Source organism: Rhincodon typus, chromosome 34 (assembly GCF_021869965.1).
Source record: "Rhincodon typus isolate 14 chromosome 34, sRhiTyp1.1, whole genome shotgun sequence".
Lineage (NCBI taxonomy): Eukaryota > Metazoa > Chordata > Chondrichthyes > Orectolobiformes > Rhincodontidae > Rhincodon > Rhincodon typus.
The window spans coordinates 22,003,293-22,020,190 of record NC_063365.1 but is presented as its reverse complement, the minus strand read 5'-3'; the positions used below and the strand labels follow the sequence as shown (position 1 = coordinate 22,020,190).

Here is a 16,898-nt window from a genome sequence, read left to right as displayed (position 1 = left end):
GTGTGTGTGTGTGTCTGTGTGTGTTTGTCTGTGTGTGTGTGTGTCAGTGTGTGTGTGTCTGTGTGTGTGTGTGTCTGTGTGTGTGTGTATGTATGTGTGAGTGTGTATGTGTGTCTGTGTGTGTGTCTGTGTGTGAGTGTGTGTGTGTCTGTGTGTGTGTGTGTCTGTGTGTGTGTGTCTGTGTGTGTGTGTATGTGTATGTGTGTGTGTGTGAGCGTATGTGTGTCTGTGTGAGAGTGTGTGTATGTGTATATGTGTGTGTGTGGGGGGGGAGAGTGTGGCATTGGGGGCATTGGGGGCAGCAGAGGGGAAGGCAATGACTGGGGATTGAACAAAGGGAACCAGTTTGGGAGATGCCGCTGAAAGCAGCCAGCCCCCACAAGTCAGTTGAGTTCTAAGCCAGAGCCCTGCGATGATGGTGCAAAGTCTTGTTTTTCCATTGCTTGCAGTGGTCAACATGGGCCCAGGGGAGTCTTCCCCGTCTGCTGTTCACGTTTGTCCGTGAGGCGCAGACAGGCATGGCCAAAAGTCTGCATGATACAACCTCAGAAATGGCTACGTGGCATAATGTCATTCCACCCAGTGTTCTATCAGAGCTATCAGTGGTGTCATCACACTCCTCTTCAGGGTAAACAGAGCTCCATACCTCCAGCACTTTGGCTGCGTGAACAGGTTATACTGTGTGTCACCAATGTTTCTTCTGCCTGCTCTTAATTGGTCCTGGGGGGAAATGCACTCCTGTTGGGTTAAACACACTTTGCTTCTGCATTCTCCCGAGGTTCCAACTATTGTGTCTTTTTCACTTATGTTTCTCTCTCTCCGTTCTCTGTTGTTGCTCTACCCTGAGTCAGAATCACATGCACTTAATCAGATTGCTGTTTTAAACAGAGAGACTTGCATTTATGTAGCACCTTCAACTGCCTCGCCCCAGTGCCTCAGCCTACCTCACAGCCAGGGGAGTCGTGTTTTGAAGTGCGGTCAACATCGTGGTGTTGGGAATGTGGTAGTCTGTCAGCACACAGCAAGCTCCAGTAAATTCACATTGATCAAGGGGAGCTGTTGGCCAGCAGGCTGGTTTAGTTCAGTTGGTTGGACGGCTGGTTCATACAATACACAGAGTAACACTAACAGTGTTGGTTCAATTCCTCTACTGACTGGTGTTACCATCAAGGATTCTCCCCTCACCTGAGGTGCGGTGACCCCCAGGTTAAGCAACCATCAGTGTTTTCTCTCTAAAGAGAGAACAGCCCTATTGTCTGGTTGGACTATGATGGTTACTTTATTGACCAGGAGAGAACATCCTTTGATGTAGTTCTGCAGGATCATTTGCATCCAGCTGAGATGGTAAACGTGATCTTGGTTTTGAGATGTAACTGTAAGACAGTACCTCTGGCAGTGCAGCATCTTAGGGGTTCCATTATCTCCGTGAACATGATGGTTGGATAGCGATGCTCTGTTTTGCCAATGGTGTAGGTTCCATTTCTGAACTGTGCCCTTGCTTATGGTGAGCCTCAGTTTATCATAGAATCATAGAATCCCTACAGTGTGGGAATAGGCCCTTCAGCCCAACAAGTCCACACCAACTCTTAGTGAATCCCACCCAGACCTGTCTCTTATAACCCACCTAATCTACACATCCCTGGACACCGCTGGTGATAAGGTGGCTCAGAGGTTAGCACCGCTGCCTCACAGTGCAAGTGACCCAGGTTTGATTCCACCCTCAGATGACCGTCTGTGTGGAGTTTGCACATTCTCCCCGTGTCTGCGTGGGTTTAAACTCACCACCAGTTGTCTCTCTAACGAGAGGGCATACTATTGCAATTTTCTTTCTCTTTGATATATCAGAGTTGGGTTTTTGCACTCAAGTCCGGTAGAAAATGTAGAATTTGTTCACCATCAGTGTGAGGTCAAAACCTCAAACCCCTGTTCGACATCTCATTCTGACCCTCTCACCTCCTTCACTGGCAACAAAGCAGGCAAACACAACCCATTGCACATGGGAAATGGTCACATCGCTGAGCTCGTCTTCCTCAGTCACACAGACACCTGGGAATTACTAGCCCAAGACCATCCAACCTGATTCTGACGAAGGGTCACTGGATCCGAAATGTTAACTCTGATCACCACAGATACTGCCAGACCTGCTGAGCTTTTCCAGAAACTTCTGTTTTTCTTTCACAAAAGAGACTAGCAGTCAAAATTATTTAGCAATGGAGCTTGTGATAAACACCTTTCATTAACAGTACTGATCTCCAAAGTTAAAGGTATAGTTCAGACATTCATTATGAAGTAATCTTGCAGTGTTTTACTGTTCCTTGGATCTTTCTTATTCTGCTTATTTCTCAGTCTTCATGGGACTAAATCCCTTCAACAGCCATTGCAAGTTTCAGAATTACACAACGTCAGAATGGCATTATATTTTGCCTAGCAACTGCATGTGAAAGGTGAATGGTAGAAAAAGGAGTTTGCTTGCACTTCCTGTGAGAATGGAACCTTTCTTACAATGTGGTTTTACCAGTAGCGGTCTCCATAACAAGGGCGGAGGGAGCACTGATACTGTGAGACCCCAGACAAATACAAACTACACAAAGATATGATGTAAACCAAATGTTCACCTTCCATTTACTCTGATTGTGAGGACCACCATGTTGTGTGTATACCTTGCCTTTAAGAGAGTTCACCTTTAAGGGCTCTGTGCACTGTGTGCATCCAATGTTCTGACTCTGCCTGACAGTTACTCTGCTACGAGCCTCCAAGCTGCACGTATAGAAATCAGTTAGTCTGTCATAATGTTTGCTTCATAAGAGTTGGAACTGTACAGATCATTAAAAACCTGAGAAAGTTTAAGGTCCCAGTGATGAGTGGTCAAGGGAAAAGACCTCCTAGTTCACAGATTTAAACTGAAGAGAAACATATGATAGGGAAGGAAAATTTCTCTGGATTTTGATTAGCTGCAAACTGATGGTGTTGGGGAGTAAATGGGATTTTGTTTTTGGGTATTTGAAATCTGCTAACCTGCATTATGTGTGCACAGCTTGGTTTGTTTTATTTTATTGTTCTGCCATTTGTGTTCTGCTTTATTGTTAAAACCAAAACTGCAGCCTCATATGTTCACATTTCAGTGAAAAATCACCATGTAAAAATAGATGATGGGATCTAAAAAGCCACGTTTCATTCTGGGATCTGAAGTGTCCTGTACTAACATCAGCTAGGATAACATCCCTAATCCTTAAACTCTGACCCAGGTGCACCCTTCCAGTTGCCAAAGACTGGCTTCCATTCAACAGTCAGCCCTCATACCAGTCTCTTGAAGACAGCCCAGGTGTGGGAACAGTTCCCTTTGAGCTGGTGTCATTTTAAGCAGGTTCTTGCTGGCCATGTTGGCATTTTTCAGCAGCTTTGAGATAGTTTGCTGAGATTCAGTGCCATCTTTTCCCAATCAATGGGTCTCGGGCACAACCAGCCCGGATGTTTCAGCTGATTAGACTGAGGCTGTGTTAGTACCTGGGGTATTGAGTCAAGGAGTTGCTGGGTTCTAGGAGTTTTAGCACAGCTGGCACTTGGAGAAAAGGTAAGACGCAGCAACCTTTATGTTGCTGAAAGTTTGCAGAAGGGTTTTGAGTTGCTGGCTCCCCATATTCACACACATCACGTTCCAGTTTGACAGCTTGGGCTCCCACCTTGACATTTACAGTGAAAGTGGAAATGTTTGAATATCGAAAAGACGACAAGTCAACAACAAGAAGGCTGGAGTTCTTTACAGCAGAGGAGACAGCACCTTGGGGTGGTGACCTGGTAGAGATCATGACAGTTAAAAATGCCTTTGATCAGGTGGATATAGAGATGCGGGAAAATGAGGGCTCACTAATATGAGGCGTGAACCATGAATCCAGTGTTTTCCCAAAGAAGGGTGAGTGGATTTCCTCCAGGTGCTCCAGTTTCCTCCCACAACCCAAAGGTGTGCAGCTTAAGTGGGCTGGCCATGCTAAATTGCCCGTAGTGTTCAGGGATGTGCAAATTGGAAGGATTAATGATGGGAAATGCAGGGTAACAGGGATAGGATGGGGGGGGAGGGGAGGTGGTTCTGAGTGGGATGCTCTTCAGAGGGCTTGATGGGCCAAATGGACTGCTTCCACATTGTAGGGATTGTATGATTCTATGAATTATTACACTGCAGAAGAAGGCTATTCGGCCCATTATTTCTATACCAGCTCTCTGAATGTACATGGTGACACCTAGCCATTTTCCTGCCTTTTCCCACGTAACCCTGAATATTGTTTTTTATTTTGAATAATCATCCAATTTCCCTTTTGAATGCTTCATTTGAACCTGTCTCCACCACATTTCCAGGGAGTGCATTCCTGACCCAAACTACTTGCTGAGTGGAAAGTTTTTTCTCACAATAATATAAAATGTAGAACTCACTGTCACATGCAGTAGACTCCGAGAACAGCATGGATATGTTCTCAGGAGGCCCACGAGGGAGAAAGGCGTAGAAAGACACAGTGATGAGGACAGAGACTGGAAGGAGACTTGTGTGAATCATAAATACCGGTACAGACCTGTCACTGCACAGTGAATTTAGAAGGGCTTGAGACATTAGCTTGTCAAATGTGCTCTAAGTATATTCACGCATTTGAGTAGATCTTATGACCTAGATGTTTGTTATAAAAAATGTACCATATGTTGTACTGTCCTCAGTATCTGCCCTCAATTACAGGTCCCCACAGTGTGATCAGACCTGCATTATTACTTAATTTTTCTCAACAGCAAATCTGCATGAATGTTTTTGATGCCTGTCGCTTTGGTGACAAGAGCAGAGCAGGAGGATTGAATTAATAACCTGCCTGCAATCTGTTAACAGTTTTTAGATTTCATTTAAAGTATTTCGCACACTCAACATGGTTGTGTCTGTAGTGATTGTAACAGGTCAGCCAGGTGGATCTCATAGAGTATGAGTTCCCTGATTAGGGCTGTTCATCTGGTCCAATCAGGGGGCCGCGGACGACAGATATAAACAGAAAGTGTCAGGGGCTCACTCTGAGAGCTGGCTCTGAGGAAGCTGGATCAGTGTCGAGGACTCTCCACATGTAAATAAAGGATGACTTGATGACGGGATATCCCTGTGGAGTTATTTCATTGTCACTGATTCTCCAATCAACCACCCTCCCACGCATCGATAAAGATCTGATTCTACACTAATTTCCCTTTTAATATTTCCACTGAAATAGCTGTGAGCCAATTGGCTTAGCTGTTCACCATTCTCCTTTGTGGCTATGAGAGCTAATCTCTTTAAAAGTCACGTTTTAAATTGGGTTTTAATGGAGAGCACTTTGAAATGTCAGTTTAACTGTGCATGGCAATATGGAAGGACAAGCTATCCAGTACAGTCAGAAGGAGCCGTTGGTCTCTGTGTGTCATTCCGAACTATTCTAGGTCAGATGTTAAACCGATAATATTTGTTTAAGTAGGGAGAAAGATCTTCCAGTGTAAGAACAGAATATGATGGAGAACCTCAGCAGTTGTGCTAGAATCTATGGGGCCAGAAACAGAGCTAATATTTCAGTGTCACGGCACAATGGTTAGCATTACTCCGTCACAGTTCCACGAACCCGGCTTTGATTCCAGCCTTGGGTGACTCATTCTCCCTGTGTCTGTGTGGGTTTCCTCTGGGTGCTCCAGTTTCCTCCCACAGTCTAAAGATGTGCAGGTTAGGGTGGATTGGCCATGCTATAGCGTCCAGGGTTGTGTGGGTTTGCCATGGTAAATACAGGGTCTGGGCAGGATGCTTTTTGGAAGGTCGGTACAGACTCGATGGGCCAAATGGCCTCTTTTACTTACTGGGTATCTCCAGCAATTTCTGTTCTCTTTACTGCAGATTTCCAGCGTCCTCGATATTTTGCTGTTAGTTGGGTTCTTCCAGTACTTTGGTTAGTGTCCTTTCACCACCCAATAGTACTGAGACTCCCTTTCACCACCCAATAATACTGAGACTCCCTTTCACCACCCAATGGTACTGAGACTCCCTTTCACCACTCCACGCCCCCCAACCCAATTCATTGGTCAAGGAGCTTGTGGGATCTTTCTTTGCACAAGATGTCTTCTCCGGAATGCTCAAACTGGCAATTGAATGAATTAGGGGAATCTTAACAGTCTTTCACACCAGTGTGTCTATTGTATTGTTTCCTGTAATCCTCAATATTCCCATCTAATAAAAATTGTTGAGGAACATAGAAATGCTGGTCTGATCATCATTCATGAATCCAGCTCCTATGTTCCTCTGCTCCTAGCTTGTCACTTATCAATCTATTAGGGAATTCAGGAGGTAAATATTTAAGAGTGTAGTGAGAATGTAGAGCTGTCTACTACAGGGAGCAGTTGAGCCAATGCGCATTAATATATTTGAGGGGAAGCTGGCTCAACAGAGTCATAAAGTCACAAAGTCATAGAATCAAAGAGTCATATAGTCTACAGCACAAGGGACATAGTACACAGCACTCAGGAGAGAGAAAGGAACAGAATGAAATTGAAATAACTCCACAGAGGCTGGTATCCTGTCACCAAGTCACCCTTTATTTACACGTGCATAGTACACTGACCCAGCTAGCTCAGAGCTGGCTCCTGGATTGAGCAGAACCCCTGACACTCCTGTTTATATCTGTCATCCAGGGCTCCCTGATTGGACCGGGTTCACAGCCCCACATCAGGGAACTCATATTTTATGAGTTCCACCTAGCTGACCTCATTCCAATCACTACAGAAATGTTGATGAGCTGAGATGCAGAGGAGTGGCAGGAAACTGCTTTAGAACATAAATGAAGGCTAGGCCCCTCCTATGGGGCATAAAGCTTGTATTAATGCAGCATCATCTCTTCAGGCCAGGAGTTCACACTGCGTCCATAATGCTGATGTTTCCCGAAGACTAAAAGTGTTCAACCTCCTGTAAGTTCAGCCTTAAAATGGAGCGTGACCATGTTCAAATCAATTCGATCTATTTGAGAGGCTTTACACAGCATTTTAAAGGAGCCATTAATTTGCATAAGTGTCACCTTTAAAACTAAATAAAACTAAATAAAAATGAGCAGGGGCCCTCCTGTGGCTCAGTGGTAGTGCTCCTAATCCCCTGGACTAAGAGGCCCGGGTTCAAGTCCCTCTTATTCCAGAGGTGTGTAATAAAATCTCTGATCAAATTAATTAGAGAAATAGGCTACATTTTTAAAAAGTGTGCATCTCATGTGGCCACAATGGTTTCTCAGACAGTAATATGTTCATCCTGGTGGTGTGGAATGGGTCAGACAGCTGTGTTTGTAATCACTCGCCAGGAGAAATAGATTTTATTGTTGAAGAAAATGTCACTTGTTTTTTTCAGTATCTTAAAAGCTGCCACAACACCTTTATCTTTATTGGGTGGAAGTACAAACAGTTTTAATGTGACAATCCAGCCAGTCAATAGTGTGGTGATTAGGAGTTGTGAAGGAAAATTAATCCACCTTCCAATAGCAACAGGAACAGTAATCCTATCATTATCATCATTAACAATCACCCCTTGACCTCAGGTCAGGCTATTAGAATGCTGGAGCCAGTGAGACCAGATCTGTTGTCCCCTGTGGGTACAAGGAGTTGACACATATCATTAATAACATGGTGTCACCTTTGGGAGACACGACTGGGAAGGCAGTAATTTGGTGCTTTTATCTACAGGAGTCATATATGGGTTTTGGGAGAGCAATGAAACAGACCTCAACAGATTGTAGGATGTGCAGAATAAGGATGCCTGTGCTCCTGAATTGATACCTTTCATGTCGAGAAGCACAGTCTTTGTTTTTCTGAAAATGACTACTATTGTTCTGAGTTGTAGCCAGAAGGAAGTGCAAAAATCCTGGGTGCTACAGTTTATCCTTAATAGTTCACAATATTCTTTTACTTCAGTGAGCGTCAGTTGTATCAGTTTTGTGTGTGTGCTTTACAGATGATCCATTAACCATCGTTATGTGACAATGTCAAAATTAGACAAAGCGGTTAGCCACAGATTGAAGAAGTTAGGACTCTTTTAAGATGGAGTAGCCTTGTAGTTTTAATCTGATCCTTTTTTCATACACTCTTGGCTCTCAGTGAAACTTAAAATGTTTTCAGTTCTGTTTCAGTCACAAAACGCCCATGTTCCCTGTGTTTAGATAAAGCACCTTGTTATTATACAGTGCGTTGCACAGAATAATGGGTGCCCAAGAGTAATAATTACAAGGCAGTAACTTAATGATTGGGTTCCTTGTTAATAATACAGAGGCTTAACTGGTTGATAATCACCACCCAAAGACTCAGAGTTCATTTAAAGCTTTGACATTGCTCTGTGCTACCTGGCGACTACAGTCTTTTGTTCTGTGTCAGACATCCATTGTGCTATGTATTTGATGTTTGACAAATTTCTACTGTTGAAGACTAAAGGTTATGATATTGTTAATTTTAGTGAGAAATAATCAGTTACCTACGATCGGAGACGTTGTTCCAATAATATTGTTCGTATAACATGATATCAATCTCCAGAACAGAAGGAGGCCTATTCAGTCCCTCAAACCTATTCTATCATTCAATTAAAACATGAGAACAGTCCAGAACTGATGTGTGTCAGCATGTCTACCCACATTGATTCCTTTAATCCCCAATATTCCCATCTAACAAAAATTGTTGAGGAGCATAGTACTGAGCGGATGCCGGTCTGATCGTCCTCGGACAGAAACAGAATGTAGGGGACACTAGAAATGTGAAATACTTACAGAAGATGCTGGAATTATTCACGTTCCACCAGATCTGAAATTCTGAATGATGCCTCTTAGATAAATCGTGAAAGAATGTACTACTTCTTTACACAGACTATGTTATACAGGAACATTGGAAGTTAATGCAAACGTTTTGAATTTCACGCCAGCATAAAAAGGGTGTTATTGAGTTTGTATTTCTGTTTTACACCATTCTCAATCTTTATTTTCAACACGTTCAAATTTTCTAATTGCCTAAAATAAAAATCAAACCTTTCAACTTTAAAAACAAACACCTTTGTTAATGAGATCAGTAATTTAGTGAGTCATTTGATAACTAAATGAATGATTTTCTTTAGGCATTTGGAATATTTGAAGGCATTGAAAACAAAGATTGGGAAATAAAGCTAAGTACTTTTGTAGTGTAGTCACGATGATAATTATTTTTTATTTAATCATGGGATGAATGTGTTGCTGGCTAGGCCAGCATTTATTGTCCATCCCTAATTGCCCAGAGGGCAGTTAAGAGTCAACCACATTGCTATGGGTCCGGAGTCACATGTAGGCCAGACCAGGTAAGGATTGCAACTTCCTTCCCTGAAGGATATTAGTGAGCCAGATGGGTTTTTTCCAACAACTGAGTCTTGATGCCAGATTTTATCGGATTGAAATTCCACCATCTGCCATTGTGGGATTTGCACCGTGGTCCTCAGAACATGACCTGGGGCCTCTGGATTAATAGTCTGGTGCTAATATCACTAGGTCATCACCTCCCCATTAAACATAGGAAACACGTCAATTAATTTGCACAGAGAGCTCCCTCAAATAGCAATTTAATGATGACTAAATCTCTTTTTGTTAGTGATTATTGTTGAGGATTAAACATTGGCAAAACCTCTGCAGTAAAATCCCTCTTTTTCATAGTAGGACAGTGGGAACTTACATATTCCCAGCAGAGCAAACTCAGCTTAATTTTTCATAGAATCTACAGTGCCATTTGGCCCATCAAGTTTACACTGACCCTCTGAAGACCATCCCACCCACACTCAACACTCCTCCCCCCACCTTATCCTTGTGACCCTGCATTTCCTATGGCCAATCCACCTAATCTGTGCATCTTTGAACTGCGGGAAGAAGCCAGAGCACCCGGAGGAAACCCACGCAAACGCGGTTGGGCATGTAAACTCCACACAGACAGTTACTGGAGGCTTTTTCAACAAATAGAAACTCTGCCGAGATTCCATCAGAATGACACAATGTGGAGCAGGCTTTGAACTCAAGACGGAAGGCCAACACCCTTGAATCATGATTGGCCAATCCTATTGGCTGTTTTTCTTGGGAGCTCAGCCTTGTTTCCTCATGCATTTCCAGAAGTTATTGTTTTGTTTGCCCAAAGTTGACCTCACTGATATTCTCTTTCCCACCATTTCCAATTTCCCACGAGCCAACTCCCAACCTGACTTCATTCTTGTTCACTTTCTCAGCTCAGATTGTTAACAAGCTTGCACAGCTGTTCTCATACACCAAGCAGGGTGATATAGAGAGTAACACAAGCGCAAAATGAAATAGAAAAAGATGGGAAGAATGAAGGGGTCAATCTCACATAAATCTATACAATTCTAACAGGACTACACAGGGTAAATGCAGGAAGGATGTTCCTGGTGACTGGAGAGTATAGAGCCAGGGATCTCAGTTTTAGAATACAGGGTAGGCCATTTAGGACTGAGATGAGGAGAAATTTCATCACACAGTGAGTGGTGAGTCTTTGGAATCCTGGGCCACAGAAAGCAGTTGAGGCCAAAGCATTGAATGTTTCCAAGAAGAATTCAGATATAGTTCTTAGGGCTAAAGGAATCAAAGAGTATTGAGAGAAAGTGGGAACAGGATACTGAGTTGGATGTTCAGCCATGATCATATTGAATTACAGAGCAGGCTCAAAGGGCAGAATAGCCTATTCCTGCTCCTTTTCCTATGTTTCTATATGAACATCATGGTATTTCCAATCCCCGTGACATGCAGAAGGAGCTGTGCTATGTTTTCTCATTTGATGACCTCCAGAGTTGGAAGAGACTGAACGATGTGATGCTCAGGGAGTATATTCTTCGTTCCACATTCCTGCTTTTTCACCCATATTTAACGGACCCTATTAATCCATTGGACATGTGTGAAATGAAAATATTTTGGCATCTTTTGGAGAGGTTGGAGCTGCTTGCTGATGTAATGACCTGTTTTACAAACAGAAAATGAGGCCACAGCATCATACAGCATAGAAGAGGCCCCTCTGCCCATCAAAACCTATCTGCACTAATCACACTTTCCCACATGAGGCCCAGAGGCTTGAGTGTAATAACATTTCAAGTGTTGATCCACGTACCTTTTAAAGGTTGTGAGGTTCCCTGCCCCTACAATCTCCACCAACCTCAGGGTAAGAACAAAATGATCTCGTATCCCCTCTAAACCTCCTTTCTTTTCACTTTAAAATTATGCCCTTCATTATTGACACTGCAAATGAGAAGAATGGCTGCTTCCTATCACCATGACCCTGATAACCTTGTACATCATTGCCACCATTCACAAACCCTCAGATAATGAAGCAATCCATGTTCAAATGCAACAAGATTCAGACAATATCCAGGCTTGGGCTGATAAGTGACAAGTGACATTGATGCCACACAAATGCCAAGCTATGACCATCATCAGTAAGAGACAATCTAATCACTGCCCCTTGACATTCAATGGCATTACCATAACTGAATCCCCCACTATCAACATCCTTAGGGCTACCTTTAGCCAGAAACTGAATTGGACTTACCACATACACACAGTGGTTACAAGAGCAGGTCAGAGGCTGGGAATACGGCAGTGAGAAACTCACTTCCTGTCTCCCAAAGCCTGTCCACCATCTGCAAGGTACAAGTCAGGAGTGTGGTGGAATAGTCCCCACTTGCCTGGATGAGTGTAGCCCCAACAACACTCAAGAAGCTTGACACCATCCAGGACAAAGCAGCCCGCTTGATTGGCACCACATCCACAAGCATCTACTCCCTGCTCCATTGCCACTCAGTAACAGCAGTGTGTACTATCTACAAAATGCACTGCAGAAATTCACCAAAGATCCTTAGATAGCACCTTCCAAACCCTCAACCACTTCCATCTAGATGGACAAGGATAGCAGACACACAGAAACACCACCCCTTACAACTCCCCTCCAAGTCACTCACTATCCTGACTTGGAAATATATTGCCATTCATTTAGTGTCACTGGATCAAACTCCTGGAATTCCCTCCCTATGGGCATGTGGGTCAACCCACAGCAGGTGGACTTCAGCAATTCAAGAAGACAGCCTACCATCACTTCTCAAGGGCAACTAGGGATGGGCGATAAATGCTGGCCAGCCAGCGGCGCCTACATTCCACAAGTGAATAAAATAAAACCCAAATCAGGTCCACCCCTGCTATCAGAATATTATATTCTTTATTCCTTTACCTTTACCCATCCATCGCCATGCTGCCCCCATTAGATTTGAGAAAAGACAAGCTGCAGCCACACCTTCCGTTTGAACAAGTCTTCAGAAGGTGCCAGATCACCTGATAACCAAAAACCTTCTTTGTCTCCTCCTCTTTTCCCTGGAGATTGTTTCTTGCCTCTGCTTGCGCATCTACTCTGTTTGTCATGTCAAGTGTTGGAGTTCCGCATTATCGAAAATAAGCTAGTTTTTAAAGAAATAGTTGAGTGTGCCCATTACATTTCACCTCTACATCCTGCACATGTCTGTGGAGTGGGAGTCAAACTTTCAATCAACTGGGTCGGAAATGAGTGTGCTGTCCAGTGAGTCACAGCTGACACTGTTGATGCAGCGGGTGAGATGTTGGAGGTAATGATGTTTGTTAGCACTCCCCGAACACCCTTGACGTCACCTTCTGTGGAGTGGATAGGTGTAAATCTTTACAGTTTCGGCTTGTCGCGGGTAGATTACATTCAGCCTCAGACTGTCCCGAACAACACAACATGTTTAGAACTGGACCTTTTGGTGCTTGGGAGGGCAGGACACAGCACCATGATGCTCTACAATGTCTTTATATTACCATTGCTGACTTTATTGCTGATTAGAAGGACAGCCTATTGATTGGACCTGCATTGAATTTTTGAGTTTCTGTTGTTGCTTCAAGTTCATTCATTTCTCACTTGCATGTTGCAGGTGCTAGAATGTCTCTCAGATATTGATTGCTGTTCCATGGAGAAAAGAAATCAGTGAAAGCAATGAAGGTCAAACCTGCTCTGGCTGTTGGAGCTGGTCCATCCAATATCTCTGGGACAATTGATTTTGATTGCTGGTGCTTTGATCATTGCGATCAAGCACATTCATTACGAGAGACATTTATTAGGCAGCTATAAAATTAGTACATTACCTCTGAATTTAATAAGCACAAGAGTCTCATTTTGTCAGCAATTCAGAACTCCCATTTATGTCAGTCACTGTTCATTAAACCTGCATTGATATTTATGTGCGCAGATTGATTCTGCGGTGTCTTGCTCTTAGCATTGCCTTGTCTTGTTTGGGTAAGCAGCTTACACACAGCGCCAACCCCAATGTTGCCACTCTTTGCTTGTAAGACCCTGTTTGTCCAATGATAGGATTGTTGGTTTTGACATGTTGTGGCCTCGGTAGGTGTTGACACTCAGCTTAGATTTGCATTCTCGGCCTTTAGTTCAATAAGAGAACGGTGACAGAATTCTGTGCTAACTTGGTTGAATATGAGAACCCTTCAGAAATCATGAGATCCTTGATCTGAAATTGACTGAGAAAGAATTTTGATTTATAGAATGCCTTTCACATTCTAAGGACACATTGCATTTTGAGTGGTTTGAGCTATAGGGAGAGACTGAATAGGCTGGGGCTATCTTCCCTGGAGCGTTGGAGACTGCGGGGTGACCTTATAGAGGTTTATAAAATCATGGCGGGGTCGGGGGGGGGGGGGGGGGGGCACATGGATGGGGTGAATAGCCAAGGTCTTTTCCCCAGGTTTGGGGAGTCCAAAACTAGAGGGCTTAGATTTAAGGTGAGAGGGGAAAGATTTAAAAGGGACCTAAGGGGCAACTTTTTCACAAGAGGTTGGTGGTGTGTGGAATGAGCTGCCAGAGGAAGTAGTGGAAACTGGTATAATCACAACGTTTAAAAGGCATCTGGATGGGTACATGAATAGGAAGAGTTTAGAGGGACTTGGGCCAAATGCTGGCAAATGGCACTAGATTAATTTAGGATATGTGGTCAGCATGGACGAGTTGGACTGAGGGGTCTGTTTCCATGTTGTACAGTTCTATGACTCTGACCTGTGTTGGCTGCCACTTGGACAGGCTCAACAGCCATTTTAAAACATAGAATAGTACAGCGCAGAGACGGGCCCTTTGGCCCAAGATGTCATGCTGAACATGACACCAAATTAAACCACTCCCTTCTGCCTGCCCTTGGTCCATATCTCTCCATCCCTTGCATATTCATGCGCTTATCTAAAAGTCTTTTAAATGCCTCAGGAACAGGCACTGTCCCTTAAACACACCTATCGTATTTGCCCCACCACCACCCCTGGTAGCGTGTTCCAGACTCCTACCACTCTCTGTGTAAAAAAAACCTGCCGCTCACATCTCCTTTGAACTTTCCCCCTCTCACCTTAAATTGCAAGTTTCCACAAACAAGACAGGCAGTGATGTTGTGAGAGTGATCCAGGGCCCCAGGGTAAATCTGTAGGAACTTGTGCTCCAGTCCCATCATGGCAGACGGTGAAAGTTGTATTCAACAAAATCACAAATTTGGAATCAACTGCTACTGTGATCAATAAAACAATTGTCATTAAAAACCCATGTGGTTCACTAATACCTTTCAGGAAGAAATCTGCTGTCCTTATTTGCTCTGCCCTACATTTGTGTCCAGATGAAAGACAAAGGCTTAGTGGTAATGTGATTCGACTAATATTCCAGGGCTACAGGTGAATGTTCTGGAAGGTGGATTTGAATCTCTCCACAGTAGATGGTGGAATTTGAATTCAGTAATAAACAAGCCCAGTGGAGACCAGGTAATCATTGTTGATTGCTGCAAAAACCCATCTGTTTCATTAATGTCCTTTAGGGAGGGAAACTGCCATCCTTACCTGGTCTGGCCTACATGTGACTCCAGACCCACAGCAATGTGAGTGATTGGTAATTGCCCTCTTTGTTATTAGGAATGGGCAATAAATGCTGGCCTCACATCCTGTGTATGAATGAAGGAAAGAAAAAGACACACAGGACATGTGGTTGATTGGTAACTGTCCTCTGTACAATAAATAATGGCCCAGTTGGTGATCCCTGCATATTATGAACAAATTAGAAAGAGCACAAAGGTTTGCAATGTGTTGGTTTGGGGTAAAAATTGATTAGAACGAAATCCTTCTCTTCATGAAAGTAGCATCGTGGGACTTTTTAAATTTTTTATTAACATCCTGTTGAAAAGGCAAGCAGGTATTTCAAATCACAAATAGATCAGCCATGATGTTGTTATTGAATGGCAGAACTGTCTCAAGGGGCTGAATGGTCTACTACTCCTCGCTTGTATGGTTGTGGGAAAGATTAATTTTGTATAAAAGGGTGAAAGAGAACGTTGCTGCATCCTGGAACATTGGCACCATTTTTATGTGCCTTACTGTAACTTCACAGTTCAACACTCTCTGAAAGAACAGTCATGTCGCTAGGTGCAGGTTCATTGTGACTGGGATCATACACGAGCGCAGAACTGTTATAGCACAGTGGGAGGCCATTCAGCCCATTGTATTCCACAGGGTCTATGATCTGGTGCCAATGTCCTACCTTTTCACCATGTCCTTGCTCACCATTTGTATCCAAAACTAACCATTCAATGCCCTCTTGAATGCCTCAATTAAACCATGCCTCCACCACGTTTCCAAGCTGGGCTGTTCTTTCCAAACCTTGCCCTTAGTGATCCAGTTGCTTCCTAAGGTCAAAGAAAAGCTACCATTGGGCAAAATCGACCAACCCCATCATTTTGCCTCCAGCAATGCACCCAATGCCCTTCCACCATTAAGCCCCAACCCTCCACATGGGTGACACGCTTCAGTTAGACTGTGCTAGCTTTCCCTCGATTATGTTCTTACTTCTCAACAGCCATGTCTGTGATAATACACTGACCTTAGCATCTGCTGGGAGGCAATTAATAATTTCTGATTTCACGGAGCACCATATGGGACGTACTGTGCACACAGACGCAGAAATACATGAAGAACTGGAAAATGGAAACAGCTGCTGGGGTCTTGCTGAGCTGCATCGCGGGAGCCAATATTTCGTTCTGTGAAATTGTGGAGCTCTCCTCAAGACTGAGAACATCAGCTGCTGGAGGAAGACTTCACTGACTGAGGGAAGGCTTTAGGACAAAAGGGCATGGATTAAGTGGAAGATATTGAGCAAAGTGGAAGATATTGAGCAGGGGAATTCCCCATGTATAGGAACACGAGTAGGCTATTCGGTAAAGATCATATTGAAACATCAGATCCTAAGGGACCCTCTTGTGGGAAAGACTAGAAGCAACACAGGGGATTTTCAACCTCCTTTATTGCCCACCCCTTGGTGCCCTTGAGGAGGAGCTGGCAAGCTGCCTTCTTGAATACTGCAGTCCATCTGGTGTAGCTGGTACAATACTAACCAGAATGATGTGTAGCTGAAAGGGGAGCTTGGAGGTGATAGCACTAGCCACACCTGCCCTGCTAGGTATTCCATTAGGGAGGGTCATTTTACAAATCTTTACATCATCAGCAGTTGTATTTGCATATGTCTTGAGCACAGAAACTTTATCAACCTTTCAAAGTAAAATTTTGCATTATTAAATATTAATCAAATAGAAGTATGAATAAGTTTAGATCACTGTAAAGGGTTCATAGCTTTTTAAAATATTTGTGCATGGGGATATCACTGGCTAATGTAGCCTTTATTGCCCCTGCAAAGGCTAATAAGGAGCCAGCCACATTGCTGTGGGTCTGGAGTCATCTATCAGCCAGACCAGGTCAGGGTGGCAGATTTCCTTCCCTAGTGGGCATTATTGAAACTATTGTTTTATTTTGTAGTAAGGTTATGTGCTGGTCATTATGCCAGCTACATAT

The 16,898-nt window shown here is 43.6% G+C and overlaps 1 protein-coding gene across 1 annotated transcript in view; it reads left to right on the top strand.

Moving 5' to 3' along the window:
- Nucleotides 1–16,898, top strand: part of unc5b (unc-5 netrin receptor B) — a 256,526-nt gene that overhangs the window by 91,782 nt on the left and 147,846 nt on the right. The window lies entirely within an intron of this gene.